At 38.0% G+C, this 24,280-nt stretch overlaps 1 protein-coding gene across 10 annotated transcripts in view; it reads right to left on the reverse strand.

Moving 5' to 3' along the window:
* Window positions 1-24,280, reverse strand: part of DIAPH2 (diaphanous related formin 2) — a 952,992-nt gene that overhangs the window by 38,543 nt on the left and 890,169 nt on the right. The gene's annotated exons all lie outside the window — the stretch shown is intronic.

Below are 24,280 nucleotides of genomic sequence, written 5' to 3' on the forward strand. Positions count from 1 at the left end.
TGAACACTTTCAAAGTCATACAATTGGGTAAAAATGAAGAACATGCATATTCTTACCCTCCTAAATGTAAGGCATACCTCCCACCCTCCCAGCTGTGTCTCAGAAAAAAAGAAACTGTCTTATATTCCAGTCCTTACAGATTCTTTAATGATAAGGGGCCCTATCTAAACTACTGTATTTTTTAATATTAAAGTACTACTTCAAGAACACACATGAGTCTGGGACAAACTCAAGTTGAGTTTTAGGTGATTATGGAGGTAAATTTGCAGAACGAGAGTGGGGGGTTGGAAACAGGAACATGTAACACAGATCTAGGAATTGTTTACAGGGTATGTCCCCAGAGTATTAAGTGTTGGATATGATGGAATAAAAAAAAAAAGCCTTTGAAAGATCATTTAAAATTGCAATTCAGTAAATACCTAGAGAAGATAAAAAAAAAAATACATATTTAAAATGACTGGAATAATCAACTGTCCTAGTGCCATGAAACTGGATTATGTGTGGCTTGGAATAAAAGTGACAGGGGTGCTATCATACACTGATTAAAGTCCTGTATCTCTATCTAAAACTTGGACATGAATGTGATGTACTCCAGAAAATTGTCAGGTGACTAAAAAATGGGCTCCTGTGCTTATAGAAACACTGATGTCAGTGATATGTGGGAAGAAGTACAACAAAATTGTTTTATAAGATAGGATAGTGGGGGGGAAGCAATTTTTCTACATGCAGATATTATATTGTACCATATGCAATTTGAATCCATCTGTACAATTAAATGAATTTCCTATAATAATGAGATGTTTTACTATTTCATATACATTTGTAAGAGGCTATCTATATTCAAAATGGTCAAAAACTTAAAAAAATATTCTCTTAGGAAAATGGGGGCACACTTTATCCATACTTTTTAATCCACGGTGGTATGCATCCCTCATTTTGACCACAATAAGAGTAAGAGCTGCCACTTAGAATTTGCTGGGTATCCGGGACATTGTTAAGAGATTTGCATATATGTCATTGATGCTTCAAGCAATTCTATAGGTGGGTATTCAGAAGCCATTGTATAAATGAGGAGAGTGTGCCTCCAAGAAATTAAAAAGTTTGTTCAAGATCATGCAGTGAATAAGCAGTGGACATCCATGGAGTTTCAAAGTTCACAACCTGAACCACTAAGTCATATGGCCCCCACAAGCACTGAGCCTGAATTTCTAGGTCTATGACTTTGACAGGATGGTGCTTAATATAAACAATGGTGAAGTCAAAAGTAGGACAAGAACAAGAATTTTTGTAATCCATAAATGCATTACCATCTTCAATATAAATCCTTTTAATACATTTTTTTATTCCGAATACATTTCAACTAGAAACCTGAAGAATACCACACTCATGATCTATTTAGCCTTATGATTCTACTTCTGGTGAGATTCACCAACAGATTCTCTGTAGAAAGGAGTGGTTTACCCTTCTTTGTTTCCCTAACCTTCTCTCTGCTAACCACGTGTATACAGTGCATGAACTGATCCAAATCACTTTACTTTCCAAAACATGCTAGTTCTTTATACTAAATATTTTGTTATAAGCTATAAGGGAAAAGAATCTGAAACGAGTAGATATAGATATACATATGTACAACTAAATCAACTCTGTTGTACATTTGAAACTAATACAATACTGTAAATCAACTATACTTCAATAAAATAAATAAATATGCTATTTCTTCACAACTTCTGGGGTAACCATGACTTCCCCTTCTCAATTGTTTACCTCTGTAATGTTTCAAGGATATTCCTCAGCTCCAATATTCTTGGCTTTGGTGAACAGGTTTGCACATATCCTATCAAAGCTTTGATGATTTCAGTTGATGGACTCTCAGCATAGTCTCACTGAACCACTATATTTTCCAAAAGAAGAGCCCTGATTGTTTTAGCCTTTCATACCAGGGAATTCTCACTATTTGCTGGTTTATTACAAATGCCTTCTCTGGCCTAATACAGCCTGGTGCATGCGTGCACAGTTGTGTCTGACTCTTTGCGACCCCATGGACTGTAGCCCTCCAGGCTCCTCAATCCATGGGATTCTCCAGGCAAGAATACTGGAGTGGGTTGCTATTTCCTCCTCCAGGGGATCTTCTCGACCCAGGGATTGAACCTGCATCTCCTGCATTGGCTAGTGGATTCTTTACTACTGAGCCACCTGGCCTGATATAGCAGCATCTTCTCTTTGGATGTCAATCTCTTTCCAGATGCTGATCAGCAGAAATGTTGACCTATCACCTTCTTGAGTTCATCTTTTCAGGGGACAGCTATCGGTCACTCCTACATTGCTTTGCAAGATGGGAATGAACAAGTGGGAGCCCGCCAGCTTGTGAATGCAGCCTGGCTTATTTTACCTTTTTTCCCCACAAAATACTTTTTACCCACACGGAAGCTCATCTGCCACTTCTTAGCCCACTTGTGAGCCTCAGGAGAGCTTCCTGAAGTTTACCCCTGGCAGCTTGGCATTTCACTTTTAGTGAGCTCAGAACAGCTGAGTGTCAACTGCAAACTCTCTTTCTCCAGTTTCCTTAACTTTTTGACAGAATTAACTACTTCCTTGAAGTAATTAAAGCAGTAATGTTTCAAACTGAAGGAGAAATATTAAGTGTAAAATTATCCTCCAATTAAAGAAAAAATGCTCCACACAGTGGTATTTTTTTTTTAATTCCCCCCTTCTTCACAGTGATGATGAACAGTAGATCATAATAGAAGCCTAGATTTAGACATGCTACTGGCCTCATACCTCTGAAGGCATAAAAGCCAAGGATTAATCTGCTAAATATTCTAAAATGCATTTACTTTCACTGTCATCAATCCTTCCAATTGGTGCCCCCCCAGGTTGCTTTGTAATTCTATCTGCCTCTTACATATTTAAAAAGCCTAATGTTTATCATTACTTCATTTTTAGAACTTTTATTTCCTTCTCTAGGAAGCCTTATTAATTTTTATATTACTCCTTTTTCAGAATGTAAAATAAATAAAATAGATTTTAGTCTTCTTAGATATGCCTCCATGGTATGAAGTTTTATTATGAATTTTAAAAAATCAATGACAAGAATTCTAATTTTCCCATAGACATTTTTAACAGAAAATAATGAAGACAAAATTTTAAAACAGATTTCTGTTGTAGCTAATTTAGTATGTGAAGAAATCGCATTCTAAAGTTTGTTTTTTTCTTTTGATCAATACAAAATTAATTTGCACAATCCAAGTATATAAAACTTTTGGGGGTGTCTGTGTGAATGTGTATCTCAGAACAGTGGTTTTGGAGTAAATAATCATAACCTAGTAGTAAATAATCACAACCTACAACCTAGACATGGATGAAATGAAAAATTATAGATTGTGCAATTGCCTTAATATCTGCCTTAAAGTTCTGTCCTGAACACAGGTTGCTGTGTCAGTTAAGGTTCCTGAATGATCCACCCAAATCTCACGTTAGTAGTAGATGCAGCACGATACAGAGGAAGGAGCACAGAATTTAGACTCAAGAGGTCCAAGGCTTACATTTTGCTCAGCCTCATTTAAGTCAGGAAACTAGTAATGAGTCACTTAATCTTTCTAATCCTCAGTTTCTTGACCTGCAAAGTGAGGAAGTTAATTTATCTTACTATGTCTATATGTTTCTTGCGAGGCTCAAATAAGATAATGTAAAATTTTTAAAGTAGTTAATAAACAATAAAGTTTTATTAAAATCAGCTTTATTAACTGCAAGACTTATCAAAAACAGACCTCTTGCCAATGGGCTACTTTGTATCTTTTCTATTGTTGACTCTCTATTTTATACTATGATCTCTTGAAAAATAGGCATGGCTTTATGGCTGTGTCACAATTAAAAATATATATATAAATCTTTTTCTATGCCATCTTAATAAGCATGGAAGAAAGAGCCTTGTTGTTTTTATTTTACCACTTTCTTTTTAGTTCAGGTTCTTCAGCACAGGCCGCTCTGATGATGTTTAAAACCAAGATATCAAATGACACTGTCATGATCTGGAAATGTCTGCGAGGTCCAATGGGAAGTCTTAGCAAATGTCAGAGTACCTCTAAGGCAAGGCAAATCCTCAGGATGGATAATGATGCCAGAGTTTAGTACTAAAGATACATACAGCAGGGTGCTGAGGAAAGGCCTGCTTGAGGCTCAAAGGTCAAGCAGCACAAGTTTAATGCGAGTCAAGTAAAAGGTCACTTAGCATTGTGATTAGTGATGCTGAATGGGTACATGGTGATGTAATAGATACAGTCAACTAACACTCCCATTTCAGGAGGTGTCAGAATTGATATTTTCATCCATTCCCCTTCCTTTCTAACAAGTAATTACTTAGAAAAGCCAACGACCGAAAACACATCCTAGGCAGCAGTCAACTGTTTGGTAGTTAGTAGTCTACTGTGGTTGAGTTGCAGTTAAAAGGCATTATAGTGGCAATAACTTACAGACTTTAAGGGAAGATAAATTATCTCTACATATCTGTTCAGAACAGTCCTAACTTGTGTGTCTATCACTGGCAATTCAATTGTTAATTTTTGTTTTAAAGCACACATCAAGACAACACAGAAACCTGGAAGAGGAACTGATACAAGTAGATGATATGAAAACAAGGAATATGTCAAATATGGCAGATGGATAGTAATAAGCACTAAATGAAGGTGACAAAAATACCCCCAGTAACAATATCCCATCACCACCAACAATAACAAAATATCCCCAGAAATAAAAAATTAAAGGTCCTCCCCACCTGCTTTAAATAGCTATAAGGAATGCTGAGATACATGGTAGTGTGTGAAAGTTAACACTACACATTCATAACACAAAGGACTTGTTGCGATGGATAACATAATAAAATCCTTGCAGGGTGATGGCTCATCCTAGGATATGAAGGATAATTGGAGTGGGATCTAAGGGATTTTCATGTGGCATCCATAGGGTCTCAAGAAGAAATGAAATCAAAAGGACATATTTGAAAAGAGACTATATATTTTAAACTCATTTTTGATCTAGTCAGAACATTAAAGGATTTATCCTCACAGCTAACTGGCTAGTCAGGTGTATTCTGTGGTAACCATTTAGGGTTTACACAGGTTAGAACTGTAAGCTACACGATGAATTTTTTTCTACATCTTTGTATCTTTAACACCTAACATGGGGCCTGCCATAAAGCTTGTGGCAAATAAAAGTATGTTGAATCACAGACACTTTGCTCTTATGGGCCTTAGAGTCTCAGACTGGATTGGCCAAAAGTTCATTTGGGTTTTTCATAAGATGATACAGAAAAACCCAAATGAACTTTTCGGCCAACCCAATATATAGATAGGAAAAAATAATTAAATAACAAGTCAGTGAAAACAGATGCTAGGAATTATAATGAGAGACTCTCTTTTTCATGTCTGTACCTCTTCTTCCTTAAAGCATGACTTCTTTTTGATCTTGGGATAACTATGATATGATATTAGCTCAATATTCTGATAGGTCAGGATTGTATAAATCAGAGCTGGAAGCTGGACCAGAGGACAAATACCAGTGAAGATCTGTCTTGCTGAAGAAGAGAGCTACTTTTGACTTTAAATCCTCGTGGTTTCATACTAGTTAAGTATGTATTTCATTGGTGAAATTTCTACTTGTTCTTGGTGATTTTAATTCAGCATTTACTGTGTCTACTATGCACATGGAAACAAAAAAGTGAGTACATAAAACATAGATATAATACTATGTAGTTTGAATGATGTTTATTTTTTTAAAGTTTTTACATTATATTTTTAATTGATTTTTATTGAAGTATAGTTGATTTACAAAGTTAATTTCAGGTGTAGACCACAGTAATTCAGTTGTACACACACACATATATTCTTTTTCAGATTCTTTTCCCTTATATGTCATTAAAGAGTATTGAGCACTTTGTGCTATATAATAGGTCCTTGTTGGTTATCTATTTTATATACAGTAGTGTATGTTAATCCCAAACTCCTCATTTATCCCTCAACAAGATTTTTGCATTCTTAATAAGTTTTCAATGTCTCTATGCTAAATTATTTGAGTTGTTATAATTGTTTTCAGTACCCCCCCACCGCCCCCAGAATCTGTCCTTTTTCATATTTCTAGATCAGTTCAACTGAAGAGTACCCTGACAAGGCAAGGAGAGTTGTTTAAACCTTATTATTTATAACAACTTATCCTACAAATCAGAATTGTCTCAATATGGTACAATAATAAATCAGATATAATTTTGATGCTGAATCTGATGTAACAGAGGAGTTGTAACATACACAAGTAATCCCCAAGTATACACTCCTTTGTTTGACGCTGTCTGTTTTCACTTCATAGTAAATAAGTGTTCTACCGTTGAACTCACATATTTATTATAATAAAATACCACACTTATCTTTTAGCTATCTTGGTTAGATTTTACTTGGAAAAGTTTTCTCTGCATAAAAGAAAAAGTGATTGAAAAATCACTGCTCTAGTGTCTTCTTCCAAATGGTTCCCAGAGGTCACTTTCTAAAATCCAAATTTGATCATGGTACTCTTCTGCTTAAAACCTGTCAGCGGATCCTACACCATGTAAAAATTCAAACTCCTTTATATCAGAACCCTTCTTGGCAGCTGCCCAACTCCCCAGCCTCATCTCTCACCTTGCCTCTTCACATCTGTACCTCAAGCCATAGACTTTTTCCCCTAAGCCATATACTTTTTATTTTTTAGGACCATGGCAAAGCCTCCATTTCTCCCAGTTTTTTAAAGAGCTATGCCCCAAACCTCAGATATTGACTACCTGGTCTGGCCTCCTTGTCTACTAGGAAAACTACTTTATATCCTTAAAAGTTCAATCTAAATATAAAGCCTTTCCTCATAATCTGCTCCCTCCTCCCACTAAAGAATTCAGTCTTTCTTCCATTGCAAACCATATACACCATTATCCAACTCAGCAAATTTTAACATGATAGTTTTCACATTAGTCTCCCCAACTAGACTGTTGAATTAAACTTATAGACATTTTGCTCTGATGGGCCTTCGAGTTTTCTATTGAATTGGCCAAAAAGTTCGTGAAGATTTTTTTGTAAGATGGTATGGAAAATTCCAAATGAATTTTTTGGCCAACCCAATATAGATAGGAAAAAATAATTAAATAACAAGTGAGTGAAAACGGAGGCTAGGAATTATAACAAGAGACACTCTTTTTCATGTCTGTACCTCTGGCATCTAGTGCTATGAGGATAGTGATCTGTCCTGTCATATCTTTGAATCTTTGCAACTTAGGACAGAATCTGGTTCACAGATGTTACATAATACAATACTTACTTAAATAAATAAAAAGTGATTTAACTTGGAATTCATCAGTTGCCCAGGGACTAGGGTTGATGTTTACTTTTGTTTAGCAAAGCTCTTCCCCATAGATAATCTAAAATTAATAGTATAAATAAGATTATAAGGAGAATATTTTAAATGCTTAAGAGAACAAACTTTTCAAATCCCCTCAAGTACTTTATAAGCATCAATTTACATACAATTGATATGCTAATTACAATTTAGCCATATTTGTTCATTAAAACTGGGTCCTTAAGGACCTCTACTAGGCAATGTTTGAAAGACTGAATCTTGTTAACGTAGCTGAAGCTTCTGAACATACTAGAGATACATAAACATGAATGTCCTTAAAATTATTCCATAATTCCAATAATGTTAACTACATCAAAATGGCCTTTCTCATTTGGCAAGATACTTTATTAAATACTGTTTCACTTCATTTTATGATACTACTTAAGTTCATTCATTGTTACTTTAAGGATTAAAAAAATACTCAAAATGTTATTAGTAAAGGCTCTCTATTATGTATTACAAAGCCAAATTCTTTGGCATGAAATACAAAGCCCCTTACCATTTATGACCTCTTCCTTCTCTCCTATGTAGCCCATCTGTGTATTCTACCACTTCTTGCAACTAACCCTACAGTCCAGTTATACCAACTCCTTGCACTTCTTGAAACATGCTGGGTCTTTTCATGACATCCTATTTTTATACATACTATTGCTTTTTCTATAATGCCCTTTGCATACTCATGACCATGAATTCATTCATTTACTCTGATATCTGTTTTCCCATGCCTCAAAGACAGCTCCATAAAGAAGCTTTTTGGTCATCTAAGACAATGTTTCTCAAGGCAAGAATATTGGAGTTGGTTTGCCATTCCCTTCTCTATTCAAGGAGATCAAACCAGTCAATCCTAAAGGAAATTAACCCTGAATATTCAATGGAAGGATTGATCCTGAAGCTGAAGCTCTAATACTTCGGCCACCTGATGTGAAGAGCTGACTCATTGGAAAAGACCCTGATGCTGGGAAAGATTGAAGGTGGGAAGAGAAGGGGATGACAGAGGATGAGATGGTTGGAAGGCATCACTGACTCAATGGACATGAGTTTGAGCAAACTCAGGGAGAGAGTGAAGGACAGGGAAGCCTGGAATGCTGAAGTCCATGGGATCGCAAAGGGTTGGACACATCTTAGCGACTGAACAACAATACGACAATGGTAGTCATCAATTTCTCTGTGTTCCCAGCATATTTTGTTGAGAAATATATTATTTATGATAATACATATTTCTGTCTACCTCCATTTGCATGAGGTCTTTGAGTGCAGAAACTGCATGCTATTCATCTTTCTATCCCAGCATCAAGCATTGTATCTGGCACAAAGAAGGCACCTGTTGTGGATCGAACTGTGTCCTCCAAAAAGATATATTGTAGTCCTAACTGTGGTACCTGTGAACGTGACCTTAATTGGAAATAAGTTCTTTGCAGATGGAATGAAATTAAGATAAGGTCATACTGGATTAGGGTAGGCTTTATAACCAATGACTGGTGTCCTTATTAGGAGAAATTTGGCAACACAAAGACCCAGAGGACACAGAGAGGGAAGAAGGCCATGTGACAACAAAAGCAGAACGTGGAGTGATGCAGCTGCAAGCCAAGGAATGGCAAGGATTGCTGGCAACCACCTAGCTTCTCTGGTGGCTCAGAGAGTAAAGAATCTGCCTACAATGTAGGAGACGCAAGTTTGATCCCTGGGTCAGGAAGATCCCCTGGAGAAAGGAAATGGCAACCCACTCCAGTATTCTTGTCTGGGAAATCCCAAGGACAGAGGAGTCAGGTGGGCTACAGTCCATAGGGTCACAAAGAATCAGACATGACTGAATGACCAACACTTTCATTTCACCAGATACTAGTAGGGAGATATGCAGTAGATTCTCTCTTCAGCGACCCCCAATGGAATCAACCTTGCCTATACTTTGATTTTGTATTTCTAGCCTCTAGAACTGTGAGAGAATAAACCTCTAGTTTTAAGCCACCTAGTTGGTGGTAATACATTATGGCAGTCTTAGGAAACTAATATCTGCATGCATGCTAAGTCGTGTCTGACTCTTTGCGACCCTATGGACTATAGCCTGCCAGGCTCCTCTGTCCATGGGATTCCCCAGGCAAGAATACTGGAGTGGGTTGTCATGCCCTCCTCCAGGGCATCTTCGACCCAGGGATCGAACTTGCATCTCTTATGTCTCCTGCATTGGCAGGTGTGTTCTTTACCACTATTGCCACCTGGAAAGCCTAGGAAATTAATATAGCATCCAATATATTTTTATTGAAACCCACTCCAGAATGACCTAACAGAGGAGATTCTTTTACTCAGTAGAGGATCTATGTCCAATAAATTCTCCAAAGCATCTATTCTTATCTTCCATCTACAAGTTTCAGTAAGCCTATGGAGAACCCCTTTACAGCTTCCATACATGTTTAATTCCAAGATGATTCTGGCTGGAAAGAAGGGAACAGACATAAAGCCCATGGCAAACTGACTTTTTCTCTTTACCATCATATCCACTGGGAACAGAGCAGAGACCTCAAAGCCACAGCTGAAATATTTAGGATCATGATTCATCCAATGAAATTGCTTCTCTGTTGTAGGATATTCCCTTTGGAGTTTTGGCTGGTGTTCAGTGCTCTAAAATGGGCCATATAGTGCTGGAATCATCATGTGAATGTTTCTGAGTCTATAGTTTAATGGTAGAGTCATGAGGATTATTGCTATTACTGCTATTGCTCATAAAACCTATTTTAGGGGAAGTTTAGAACAAAAGTTACAGTAATGCACGCAGTAGATCCACATATAAAGCCAGGTAAAAATGTTACTTCTCTAGCCATTTCATTAACATAGTTGTTGTTATATAAACATAACTATCTTCTATAGTCACAGAAAACTTTATTATTTATGAAATGGTTTGAGACACAGTCTTATTTAAAATGAAAATGACATCACCTTTTATTCACTTTTTTTCATTACAAAACTCCTTTTCTACCTTACTATCTTTTTCCTCTGCTATTAATTTCCAGTTTTTTTTTATCTGAAGTCCATTTCTTCATCTCTGCTTCTAATTTTCTTAATAAGGTGTTTTCCCACTCACCCTATTTACAACTATAGTCCATCACATTCATTATAATGATGTCTCTGTAAAAATATTTAAGCTCTCACCTTTGTAGCTAGATCTCTCTTCTTATCTCTCTCACTTAACCATAGAGTGAAATAAAACACAAAATTGAAAGTAAAGGAAGACTGCATTTCATAAAGGTTGCCATACAATTGCTTTTCTGAAGATCCGGTTTGAAGCCAATGGACATGCAACTGTTTCTTTGTTGGCTCTAGAGCTACCATCATAAAGAAATATTAGAATTCAGTGATATCTACATTCTTCCCCTCTTCCAGGGACTGGTTTAAGTCGAAACAGACACAGTGCAGAGTGTAAGCTGAGAAAAGAGACAGACACAAATGATGCGGATGCTAGACACACAGATTATAAAGTATCAAAGAAACACATACCAAATGTTCCAGCCTCTTTTTTTTTAATTTTTTTTATTTAATGTTTTGGCCATAACACGTGGGCATGTGGTATCTTATTTCCTCGACAAGGGGTAGAATCCATGCCCTCTGCATTGGAAACGTGGAATCTTAACCACTGGACCACCAGGGAAGTCCCATTCACCAAACTGTTTTTTTTTTTTTTTTTTTTAAGATTCTTCAGGAAGGCCTTGGCTGAGACCAATTTATACTCTTCTGTCTGCTGACAAACCTCAACACAAATGCTGACAGACCTACAGGTGCCTTATTGGGAGATCTCTAATAGATTTATAGTGGCTTTTGGTCTGGAACAGCGTGAAACAGATAAGTTTTGGGGCCACCATTTTAAGCAGCTAGGAGAGGTCAGTCATTATTTGATTTTATTTACGTCGCACATACTTAGGGTAAGTGCTATCACTTTGTGCTGGGATCTATTTTTTGGGGGGAAGGCGATTATTTTAAGCATGTTATAAATACACATTTACTTAACTTTGGAACTCTGTGAAGTAGGTAATTTGATTATCTCCAGATTATAGAGGAGGAAAATGTAACAAAAATAAGTCAAACAATTTACCCATATCATAAACTATTGAGCTGCAGAGCTGGGATTCAAATCCAGGGAGCCTCTTCTCTGTAGTCCAAGCAGTAACCACTATCCATCCTGACTTTCACTGATTTCTGGGCCTTCTAGACTACCTTGCTTCCAGAGGAGGGAACCTCTTTAGCCTTTCTCAGTTTCTTGGATTATGGGTTAGTTTCAGTATCCCATTGGACTTTATGGTTTACTCAGTGTTTAAGGTGCAAGAAAGCTTCTAGCAGGTACTGCTGGATTTTTTAAGTGGGGGATGTAATCTTTGTCTTCTGAGAAGTTAAAAATGAGTTAATCATAAAGGCCACATGTAGACAAAAAAAAAAGTAACTTAAGGACCTTTACAAAGCTTTCTATGCATCAAGAAGACTGAGAGACGTGGAAGGGGGTACTTAGATTCTGCACCACAATTCTCCTCTAGGCTAGAAGTTGTGTCTGAGGCCATTACTAGGCATGCTGCTATGGATCTATATGCCTGCTTACAGAAGGCTTACCATTTGAGACTGACATCACCAGCTATGTCTTTGCTCATTTCCACCACGACAGGAGGACTAGCCTGTAATTGAGCTATGTACACTCTAGTAGTATATCAAAGGGAGGCTGGTGAATATGAAGATGAATTCTAATATTTATGTATTCACATACATAATATGTATAATATGTGTGTGTATATACAAGTACACATATACATAGGCACATATACATATATGAGGCTTCCCCGGTTTCTCAGATGGTAAAGAATCCACTTGCAATGCAGGGGATTCAGGTTTGATCCCTGGGTCAGGAAGATTCCCTGGAGAAGGGAATGGCTACACACTCCAGTATTCTAGCCTGGAGAATTCCATGGACAGAGGAGCCTGGTGGGCTACAGTCCATGAAATCACAAAGAGTCAGACACAACTGAGCAACGAACACTTTCACTTTCTTTTTTCTCACATATACATATATATGCATACGTTCATGCTAAGTTGCTTCAATCGTGTATGACTCTTTGTGACCCCATGGACTATAGCCCGCCAGGCTTCTCTGTCCATGGCAAGAGTACTCTCTCCAGGCAAGAATACTGGAGTGGGTGGCCATGCCTTCCTCCAGGGTATCTTCCCAACCCAGGGATCAAACCTGCGTCTCTTAAGTCTCCTGCATTGGCAGGCAGATTCCTTACGACTAGCACAACGTGGCAAGCCCCCACATGTATACATGAGTGAGTGAAGTCGCTCAGTCGTGTCTGACTCTTTGCGACCCCATGGACTGTAGCCTACCAGGCTCCTCCGTCCATGGGATTCTCCAGGCAAGAGTACTGGAGTGGGTTGCCATTTCCTTCTCCAAGGGATCTTCCCGACCCAGGGATCAAACCCGGGTCTCTGGCATTGGAGGCAGACGCTTTAACCTCTGAGCCACCAGGGAAGTTCCACATGTATACATACACACCAATATATAACTAGAGATTGTTGAGAATTTAGTCTATGTCATTCTCTGTGCTAAATGCTTCACAGAAATTATTATTCTGTTCATCATCATATCAAACCTATAATATAGGTATCATTATTTATCCTCTTTGACAGATGAGAAAATGGAGGTACAAAGATGTAAAGTCAGTTATTAAGTAGGAAATGTCAGGATACAAACCCAGCCATATCATCTATTACATATAATTTGAGTTAGGCCTTATGCTTTTTCATACTTTCTTAAAACTCTTTTTACCTTTATATTTTCCCCATCTTTTTTTTTTTTATTTTTGCCTTCTCATTACATAAGGTTTTTTAAAGTTAGGCAGAGAATAGAGTTGAGGCTTCAGTGAAATGTCAAAAATTGCAATATTGTGTTACAGCACTAGGCCACACTGGATTTGAATATTTTCCCTCTTTAGTTTTTCTATTTCAGGTTTAAACAACGGCTGCATATATATAATATCCCTTGTAAAAAGCCTATTGTGTTTGCAATTATGGGAGTCTTAGAAGTTGAAGGCAATAAAATTTATTGTTGCCATGCCAAAAAAAAAAAAATCCTTATAAACACAGGGTATGGTAAAAATGCCTGGTTTATTGGTCGATCTGTGATATGTGAATAACATCCAATTTTGTTATGTTTAACAAGGAGAAAAATAAAATGCTATGAAAATGTTGTGAATATTTTATTATCTTAATTAGGATGTATTTTGAAGCAATAAATTTCACACCCTTGGCCCATGATGATAAGCTGACACATATGCTAGGCAACTATATTATCGAAATTAAAATACATTCAGTGCACAAAACAGTAGTAAGAATAACATAAATCTAGATTCATTATTTTAGAAAGGAACATAGTGTTATGAGCTGAATTATATCCCTCCAAATTCCTATGTTGAAGTTCTAACTCCTAGTGACCCCGAATGTGGCTGTATATGGAGAGAGGGCCTTTAAAGAAGTAATTAAATTAAAATGAGGTTGTTAGGGTGGGCCCTAATCCAGTATGACTGGCGTCCTTATAAGAAAAGGAAATTATGACATATAACACAAACAAATGACCACACGAGGACACAACAAGATGGCAGCCGTCTGCATGGCAAGGAGAAAGGCCACAGAAAAAATCAAACATGCCAATACCCCGACCTTGGATTTCTAACCTTCAAAACTGCGAGAAAGTAAATTTCCATTGTGTAAGCTACACAAAAATATGAACTAACTTTTTGGCCAACCCAATATTTGTTACAGAAACCCTAGTAAATGAATACACACAGTAATGATTAAGAAGTCAATCACTATTACAAAGTTCGTCAAAATTCTATAATTTAGAAATTCTTATTTTGGTGGGTTGTTCAGATAGGAACTCAAATATTGCTTTTCTATATGGTGTTGTTTAGTTTCCAAGTCATGCCCGATTCTTTTGTGACCTCATGGACTATAGCCCACCAGGCTCCTTTATCCATGGGAATTCTCCAGGCAAGAATACTGGAGTGGGTTGCCATTTCCTTCTCCAGGGGATCTTCCTGAACCAGGGATCAAGATAACTCTGTCTCCTGCATTGTAGGCAGATTCTTTACTGCTGAGCCACCAGGGAAGACCATGGTGGCTTACATTAAAACAAACATACAAACAAAAAATAACTCTAGCTATCTTGATATTTTCTTTTTACTTTATCATTTGGGAAGGAAATTTAAACTTTCAGAAAGAAAATTGTTTAGAGTACAATTGATTAGATGTTATTTTTTGAGGTGATGGTTCCAGAGCATAAAAACCTATTCCTTAGAGTAGGTATTCTCAAATATAATTTAGTCCTGAATGTTATGTTTATATCCATTTGGAAGTTCACTATTTAACTGAAGCTGTATTAATTGCTGATTTAATTTATTATCTATTTATTTCCAATGTTGACTTCCTGATTTTTCATGTAAACTTTTCACATTCTCTTCTCTAGATATGTACAAACAAAATAACTTAGTAAGATTAAGATGTCTAGAGACCCTTAGTGACCAGATCAAGGTCACACTGTTGTGGACTAAAATTAGACTTCTGCAAGTCTTAATAAGCCTAAGTATACACTTCTCATGATCATTAGCTGAGTCAGTGCTAATTTCACAAATCATAAGTCATGTTTTCATACATAATTATGGGCCATTTGACTCATTTTCCAGACTTCATGCTATAATTTGTTGGTTTTTAACTTCACAACGCCATTTCTAAAGAATGGGGAGATGGAAAATAGGAATTAAAAAATAAATGTCTTTAGGAAGGAATTATCTGTAGAATAACCAGTATGGGAGACCCTATGCTTTGGGAATAACCAGAGTGAGAAATCTACCTAGGGTCTTCTGAAAATAGCCTCTGAATTAAACAAATTATTGAGAAAAAATAAAATAAAAATAACCTACCATGACACATGTTTTACTGAATCATAACAATGCAAATATTAGTTTCAAAATTCATACAAACAATAACCAGGAAGTGTTACTGATCTAATTTATCATCACTTGTGGATGTTTCAAACTCAAAACCAGGCTTGGGCTGACTGAATTGGTGTTACCAGGCAAAATTGCAAAGTAGGTGGCCTTCTATTTATTTTTAGGCACTCCTTTCCTGCTTCTTAGTGGATGTACAAGGCCCTCATTACTTCTCCTTATTCCCTAGCTTAGGGTCCCAAAGAGGCACTTTCATTGCTAACCCTAACCTTCTCATCAAATAACCCTTGCTCTACAGTACTTCTCCCATTTTCCCTGCACCTCAACAAAATATTCTGTTCACTCACAACCTAGAAAGTAGTCAGAGTGGAGTACTGTTTTTCTTTTCAAGGTATCATCTTGCACAGAACATATTCGAAAAATTATATATGGCATGTGCAAAAAATTTTTTTTCACAAGAAATGAGCAAAATATTATGCTTGTTTTAAAGGCATTGTCAACTTTGGATAGAAGGGGACTTGTATTTGGGCTTCCCTGGTGGCTCAGCAGTAAAGAATCTGCTTGCAATTCAGGAGACACGGGTTCGATCCCTGGGTCAGGAGGATCCTCTGGAGGAGGGCATTGCAACCCACTCCAGTATTCTTGCCTGGAGAATCCCATAGAGAGAGGAGCCTGGCAGTCTACAGTCCATAGGGTCATATAGAGTCGGACACGACTGAGCGATTAAGCATGCACACATGGGCTTGTACTCACTCCCCAATACCAGTATAATTTTACATTTGATTAGATTAGAAAACTAGGGCATATCATTGAATACTGGTGCCGTTTCATGATTAAGAAAAACAACATGGCTTACAGCGCCTTCCCGGCATGCCATGCTTTCCAGCCAAATGCCACCCATGCTCTTTAGAGCATATTCAAAACAGAAGCACAAAAATGAGAACTCATAACAAGGTACCTCAAGGAGAGTCACAGAGAGTGAGTCATACTGTTGTGGGCCAGTTGTAGGGCCAAGAAATCAGAAAAGAAGAGAGGAACAAATTCTCCAGATTAAACACAACCTTAAGGGCTTCCCTGGTGGCCCAGTGGTGAAGAATCCACCTGCCCATGCAGGAGACATGAGTTCGATCCCTGATCTAAGAAGATCCCACATGCCTTGGAGCAACTAAGCCCACACACCACAACTACTGAGCCGTGCTCTAAAGCTCTGGAACCACAACTACTGAGTCCATGTGCTGCAACTACTGAAGCCCATGTGCCCTCGAGCCTGTGATGCATAACAAGAGAAGCCACCAAAACGAGAAGCCTGCGCACCACAACTAGAGAATAGCCCCTGCTCTCCATAACTAAAGGAAAGCCTGAGAAGCAACGAAGGACCAGTACAGCCAAAAATAAATAAAATTACTTTTTAAAAAAACTTAAAATTTTGTGTCTATCAAAAATTGTGTGGGAGGGTGTGGGAGAACACTGATAAAAGATGAATGAATGAGTGACTAGGGAGTTTGGATTTGGATTGCACAAAGCATTCTGGCATCCTCAGGTCTGCTCTTTTCCCTAGAAGAGAGTGGCTTCTGTTGCTAGGCATTAGAATATGGGTTTGAACTTAGATCTATCACAATGGCCACTAGAGTATTTCCATCAGCACTGTTGAGCCCAGACCAGCTCACAAGAACTGATGCTAAACTTACTACAACTTAGTTCCCATAGGATAGACATATGTGAAGAACAAATATAAATAAGATTCTTAAACAGGGAGGCAATATGGAGCAATGCGAAGACCAGATGATTTCGAATCAGGCAGAACCAGGATCAATTCTTATCATTTAGTGGTTGTATAACCTTTGGCAGCTTCTTTAACTTCTCTGTGCCTCAAATGCTTCATCTATAAAATGAAGATAATGATATCTATCCTGTAAAGATTCTTTGAGGATTACATGATTGATAGTTCTTGCCTCAGATCAGTACAAAAAAATGTTAGTTGTGTGGGAGCAAAGGTTGGAATGCTGGAAACTGAAATGAGGCACCTGAAGCCACCTCAAAGGAGATGCTGAAATTAGAGTGACTTTTAAGAAGAAGGGTTATCAAGCATCTAATCTGAGGCTGATTTTAAAAGCACAGGCTTGGGTAGAAATTCAAAGAACAGCACCTTTGCAAAGTGAGAGGCATGCTGGTCACACTTCCACATCTTTTGAGGCAAAAGCTTAGGGATTTGCTAATAATGCTCAATTATCTACACAGGTGATTAACCAGGTTTTGACCTTCACCCCCTGGCTTCTTTCTACTTCTTGTTATACTTATCTTGTTCTGCTTGTTCACATTTATACTTTTCTTCCTCTACAACTGCAAAAGCTAGAAGAGTAGGTCTAGTCAACTTAACCAGAGAAAACCTTCCACACCCCAAGTGGAACTGAGCTAGAAAAGTAATGTATCTGAGCTAGACAGAAGACAATTTCTTGTAAAATTTTCCCATTGGTCTGAGAGGTGAAATACCATTGATCCCTAGCAAGAGTAGGGAAAGCAGGGAGAAAGGACACGGTGTCCATGGGCATTCAGCTCTTCCTGATTGCATTCCTCACCGTTTGACCTCATTCTTTCATGTAAGTATAATCAGTGTCATGACTGTGAACCACATCTATATCGAAACGCTGAGAACTGGAGTTGCAAACAGAGATAATTTGGTGTCTGCTACCCCTTCCTCTAACTATATGAAAAAAGTTAGCTTCAAGTCAACTGTTGCCTGGTTGAAAAAAAAGTGGAAGTGAGTGACACACACGAGGTCAGACAGAAATACACTCTCCACCTTACTGCTTCACTGAGAATGCGAATGTAATTCTGTCCTGCCTAGTGGATGGACATCTTCGATCAGCAGCCTTATGACAGCTAAATGTACTGCTGGATGGTACACGATGCAACTTTGGTTAGAAAAAAAAGACTAATGGGGTGGGGGAAACCCACAAGGTTTTAAGTCTATTTATCAATGTCTCTTAACCTTTTGCAATTTTAATGTACATTTAATCTGAGGTCATGTAAGATGTGTAGCTCAAACTAAAAATGAAGAGCTGTATTTTATTAGCTTGATGTATGTTAAATCTCTACTATAATAATAGGGTAGCTTGGTTTTAGAAACTGAGTTGTGACTTCAATAAGGGTTAGTATCAGTATATGACAATAAAAATCATTTGGGAGGAGGGAAGAGAGGGACGTTTTGGCTTGTTGAATAAACACTATTTAAATCTCATGCAGACCAGTTTCTATGTTATTGTACTGAATTTTCCTCTGCTTTCCAGAGGATCACCTCATAGACTTAGCTATATAGATCGTCCATATATTAAGGCTCACTGGAATTTGAGAAACCTCTCAAAGTGAATGCAAATAGATTCCTCCCTCCCCCCATTGAGAAAGAACTATACCCTCCCATTTTAACTCAGTTAAAAAGGGGGAAAAATTAAAAAGGAAAAAACAGCTTCTGAATTCAATTGATTCTTTTTTTCCTATTAAGACTAAGTTGAAAATTGGATATCCAATTTACCACTGAGAGGGTATTCAAATATTTTCTGCTCAATCCCTCATTGCTTCTAAATTCACTCAAAGGCAAGATTATTAATTCCTCCTGACAGAAAATCAAGATTTAATGAGCAGCTGACAGCCCTTAGGAATTACTGGGGAAATTTAATAGGATAGTTTTGACTAAATAATGTGTTTCTACATATAGGAGAAACACATTTTGCAGAGTGACGAACATACAGTAAATGTTAGTTTAGTGGTTAAACTTTTGGCTAAGTGGTTCATTTTACAGGAGTATATATTTTTATCAAACTTCCGAGAAAAAGATCTATATTGTCTCCGACATTCTCACCTGGACTATATACTTTCGCAGATGGCCACAAAATCTTGCATTCATTTTTAATTCAAATAAATAGCTATTTTGTCTCTTACTAAGTACTAAGTACTGGAGGAGATAGAGCTAAACGGTGTTTCTGCCTTCAGGACTCCAAATCTCGTGGGTGGTGGAGATAGGATAATGAAACAACTATAACACAAAAAATTACCTGCAATAGCAGAGGGACAAGGGTAAAGAAATAGCACTGGGCTTGGGGGCAAGTGGATGGGAGTGGTATGTATTTTCAGGCAGCAAGTCTTCAGGAAGGAATTTGTATCTGAAATAAGCCTGGAAGATTTGGAGCTTTCTTGGTGCCTCAGATCGGGAGGATCCCCTGGAGGAGGGCATGGCAACCCATTCCAGTATTCTTGCCTGGAGAATTCCATGGACAGAGGAGCCTGGCAGGCTACAGTCCACGGGGTCACAAAGAGCTGGACCCAACTGAGTGATTACACTTTCACTTTTTCACTTGAAGAGTGAATGTTGGGGAAATGGTGAGGAAAGACATAGAGGTGGGAAAGGTAAAGTCTAGTCAGAGAAAAGGGAATCATTCAGTCTGCCTGGAGTTGAGGGTAGGTGAAGGGGGAAGGAGTGAAAAAACATAGGCAGAAAAGTTCTGTTGAAGATTATACCATGGATGGTCTTGAATACCAAGTTGAGTCCATAATTAAGTGTCCAGCTTGTCTCACAACTGGATTCTAAGTATTTCAGGCATAGAGACTGTTTGAATATGTCTTTGCTATTTCCGCAGCAGCCTGGGACAACAAGCTTGGATGCAGAGTAGGTCTGCAATAACACTCAAGCAACTGAATGGGTTGTAAAATGATTTTTCAGTGGATCTTTTTCTTTTACTTTTTCTTAAGCCTTCATTTTAAAACTCCTTTAGAAATAGAGTTTAAATTGCCATTTGAAGATGAAAACATAAATAGAATGTTAGCCCAGTGATTCAGGTAAGCATTAGAGTCCTGCCTAAAAGAAAGTGCCACTGCGGAGCTCAGGTAGTCTATAGAGCCTCGTGCCCCTTGAACCAAACCTGTTAAAGTAATATCCTGTGGTACATTTTATAGGAAAGCTAACTTCTAGTCAGTAAAAATGACGTGGCCTAAGTGATTTTTATATAGGATTTTAGCTTTCAGATCGCCTCCACAGAGAAATAACATCAAACGTAAAATTGAGGTGGAAAAATGGAGATGCAGAAACACTGCGTCTTGTGCATTGATTTTATTTCTGGTTCCCTCTCTCCTCAGAGGAACACCCTACAACAAACTGAAAAGAAGCTAGGGATAATCTGTTTATAAATTACATTTTGTTGACTGTAATGACAACTGAATCACTTTGGTTTCAGACCCTCTACGTAATGATTAATGATCACATTAAATAATATTTAAGTATGCATGTTAATGATTGACGGAGAAGGCAATGGCACCCCACTCCAGTACTCTTGCCTGGAAAATCCCATGGACGGAGGAGCCTGGTAGGCTACAGTCCATGGGGTCGCTAAGAGTCGGACACGACTGAGCGACTTCACTTTCACTTTTCCCTTTCATGCACTGGAGAAGGCAATGGCAACCCACTCCAGTACTCTTGCCTGGAAAATCCCATGGACAGCGGAGCCTGGTGGGCTGCCGTCTACGGGGTCGCACAGAGTCGGACACGACTGAAGCGACTTAGCATAGCATAGCATAGCATTAATGATTGAATATTCTAACTAGATTTCGTTTCTTGGGAAGAGGATATATTTTATATGCTTGGAATTCAATTTAAAGAAAACTTACTAGTGTCCCCCTTCTCTTCCAACTACAATTTCATGTGATGTGATACTATTTAAATCTCTGGGACGGTAAAAGTATGACAATAAAAGTTTGATAGGGAAGGGTATTTCTTGTGTTTCTGATGAATAAACATAATATGCATTAATCTTATTTGTATCAACGGTTAGTAATGCACTTACAAAGAAAGTTCAACAATTATTATAATAAAGCAGCAAAGAATCAATTTAAATCTAAGGCTGCTAATAGATTTGAGAGTGACAGATCAATCACAGTGCCTGACACCAACTGGCATTCAATATTTTTTGAATGAAGAAAATGTAAATATTTCTCAGTACAATTAAAGAATAATATATGTAGAGACATTTAAAATATGTTGGATGGAGGTTCTTCAAGGAGTACTTTAAAAATGATGGATACAACCTAGAGGAGTGGGATGGGGTGGGAGGTGGGAAGCAGGTTCAAGAGGGAGTGGACATATTGATTCATGTCAGTGTATGGCAGAACCCAATACAATACTGTAAAGCAATTATCCTTCAATTAAAAATAAATTTTAAAAAGTGCATCAGTATAAAAAAATAATTCCACTTAAGAATATACTAGACTTGGCCATGATTTTTTCATAGTCCTTTAAATTCTAGCATAGATTACATATGAACACATATTATGTGCAGCTTCTCCCATCCAGAGGTAGAATCCATTTCTCCCACCCCTTCAGTCTGGACTGGCTTTGTGACTTGCTTTGACTAACAGAATGCAGCATAAGTGACAGACACTGTGATTTCTGACCCAGGCTCTGGAGACTGTATAGCTTCCATCCTTGACCTTTTGAAACATTGCACAGGCCACATAAGAAGCCTGCACTTCTTTCTGGAGAGGCTATGAGATTGGAAATGCTGGGTTGACATTCCCAACTAATCACCAGGCATGTGAGTGAGTCCACCCTGAATCATTCAATCCAACAGAGCCTCCATATAACTGTAGCCACGTGAGTTACCTTATGTAAGCCTAGCAGGGGAACTGCCTAATTGAGGCCTGATCAAATTGCAGCATCATGAAATATTTTTCATTATATTTGAGGAGGTTTTTTATACAGCAATTGATAGTGGATATATCTTCCAATATTAACACTTATCCTTTCTTGAGCCCCTTATTCTTTCTACTCTTGCTTGCTCTTTTCACTTTTCACCTTGATCACAGATGATTTACTCAGTAAATTTCTTGGCTTTTCAAAATGTCCCCTCTTGGTCATTTTCTCAACCATATATTGGTTATGTTCTTGCTGCTGAGCTTAGCATGTATATTTAAGAGCAGTAAGAAGAATTATGTGTTCTAGGATATAGAATGATACAATTACCATTCAGAGCCCCGGCAGGTAAGGGCTAAGTCTCTCTTGGCCGCAGGGTCATAGCTTTGTAAGAATGTGTGAAGGGACAACAGGTTAAATTGTCTGTTTTCAATCTAAAACACCATCAAGATCCACTGACAAGTCCTGTTTCTTCACATTTAGCAGGAAATAGTGAATCACCTTCATCTGAGCTGATACACAAAAAGAATTGCCTTTGATAGATCCAAATCAGAATATGAGACATGATGACCAAACCCATGTTTGTATTTACTTACATACAATACAAGTAATATGTCCTAATATATTTGAGTTCTCCAAACCAATGATTCAGCCTAGTACCTGTCACTGATCACATTCTCATATAAACCTCAGCTAGGGTCTTGTCTTACTCTTACTCAGCCCTCTACTTGAAGCCTGAAACACTTACTGAGGGTCTTCTGACTGACTGGAAGGCTGGCATAACTGGTTACCATGATTATGTGAAAAAAGTAATCATGCCATGTCAGAAACTCCAAGATGCTCAGCAATCTGCTTAATCTCATGCCTATCAGAAAAAAAAGGACCCACTTTGAATCAGCTTTCATCTGATTCCACTGAAGTCATTTAGATCCACATTGTGCTTCCAAGTAGGCTTATGGGCCAAAACCACCAGAAAGCTGATCAGCCACTATCTTTTCAACACCTTCTAGGACACCTTGCTATCTCCCTTTGCAACACTCTTTCACAATCCTAACAGAACAAAACAATGCTTTAAAGTCCATGATCCTAGTTGGTAATTTAAACATGATAATGTTTATTTCTCCTGAGAGGAAACTGAAAAACAACTCCTCTTTCGAATTCTAGAACCACATTTATCTTTGTTCCCGTGATTATGTTGCCCAACTATACTCTTGCCCAGGGTATATAATGGAATGAAAATTCCAGAAAGCATTCAATGAAGCCAAATGTGTTTTGGCATGTGCACCCAGGCACACACACACACAAGCACATATGAATACCCGAAAAAACATCACTCTGGGTTTGTCCTCTCCTTGCCAGCTCAAGTATATCATGGCATAGCAATGCAGCAATAATATTTACATTCCATCCAGATATGGCAGGAAGGAATAGAGTCACAAAAGACTTATTTTAGATCATCATATCTTCCTGTTGAGTACTTCAGTAATCTGTCTCTCCCTGCTTTTAACTGCATGTAATATACAGACAATGTCAATCAGAAAGATGACTTGAGAGAATGAAAGTTTGTTTTCCTAACTTACCTACCGTTGCCCTAGTTTCAGTTATTATATTATAGTCCTTCTTGGAGACCTCAAATTGATTCCTCTAGTACCTGTAAAAGTCATTTCATCCCATTTTTAAAAATGCTAGATGCAAATACTTCAGTGAAAAATTGCTGAGTACCCTAGTAAGTATTGGGCTTCCCTCATGGCTCAGCTGGTAAAGAATCCACCTGCAATGTGGGGAGACCTGGGTTCAAAATCCCTGGGTTGGGAAGATACTCTAGAGAAGGGAAAGGCTACCCACTCCAGTATTCTGGCCTAGAGACTTCCATGGACTGTATAGTCCATGGGGTCACAAAGAGTGGGACACGACTGAGCGACTTTCACTTTCACTGGTAAGTATCTAAGTGGATTGAGATCCTTGCAAAGTATAATTAACTCTCTCCTCTTCTCCTTATCCTCTTGGCTTGAATTTTCTTTAATTTCCTTTGCTTCAGAAACAGAATTATAGTTTGGCATTTAATATTTGGGAGAAAATGTCAGGGTGAACTGGGGAGTTAGTTGCTGATGAGGAATGGACAATTTTCACCGTGCCTACAAGTAGAAAGCAATAGGTGGTTTACTTTCCTCAACTCTCAGCTTATGCCCTCTCTCCTTCTCTCTGAAAGTGCAAGGGAGATATA

This window comes from Giraffa tippelskirchi, chromosome X (genome assembly GCF_054371585.1).
Source record: "Giraffa tippelskirchi isolate mGirTip1 chromosome X, T2T-mGirTip1v1.2.pri, whole genome shotgun sequence".
In the NCBI taxonomy this organism is placed as follows: domain Eukaryota; kingdom Metazoa; phylum Chordata; class Mammalia; order Artiodactyla; family Giraffidae; genus Giraffa; species Giraffa tippelskirchi.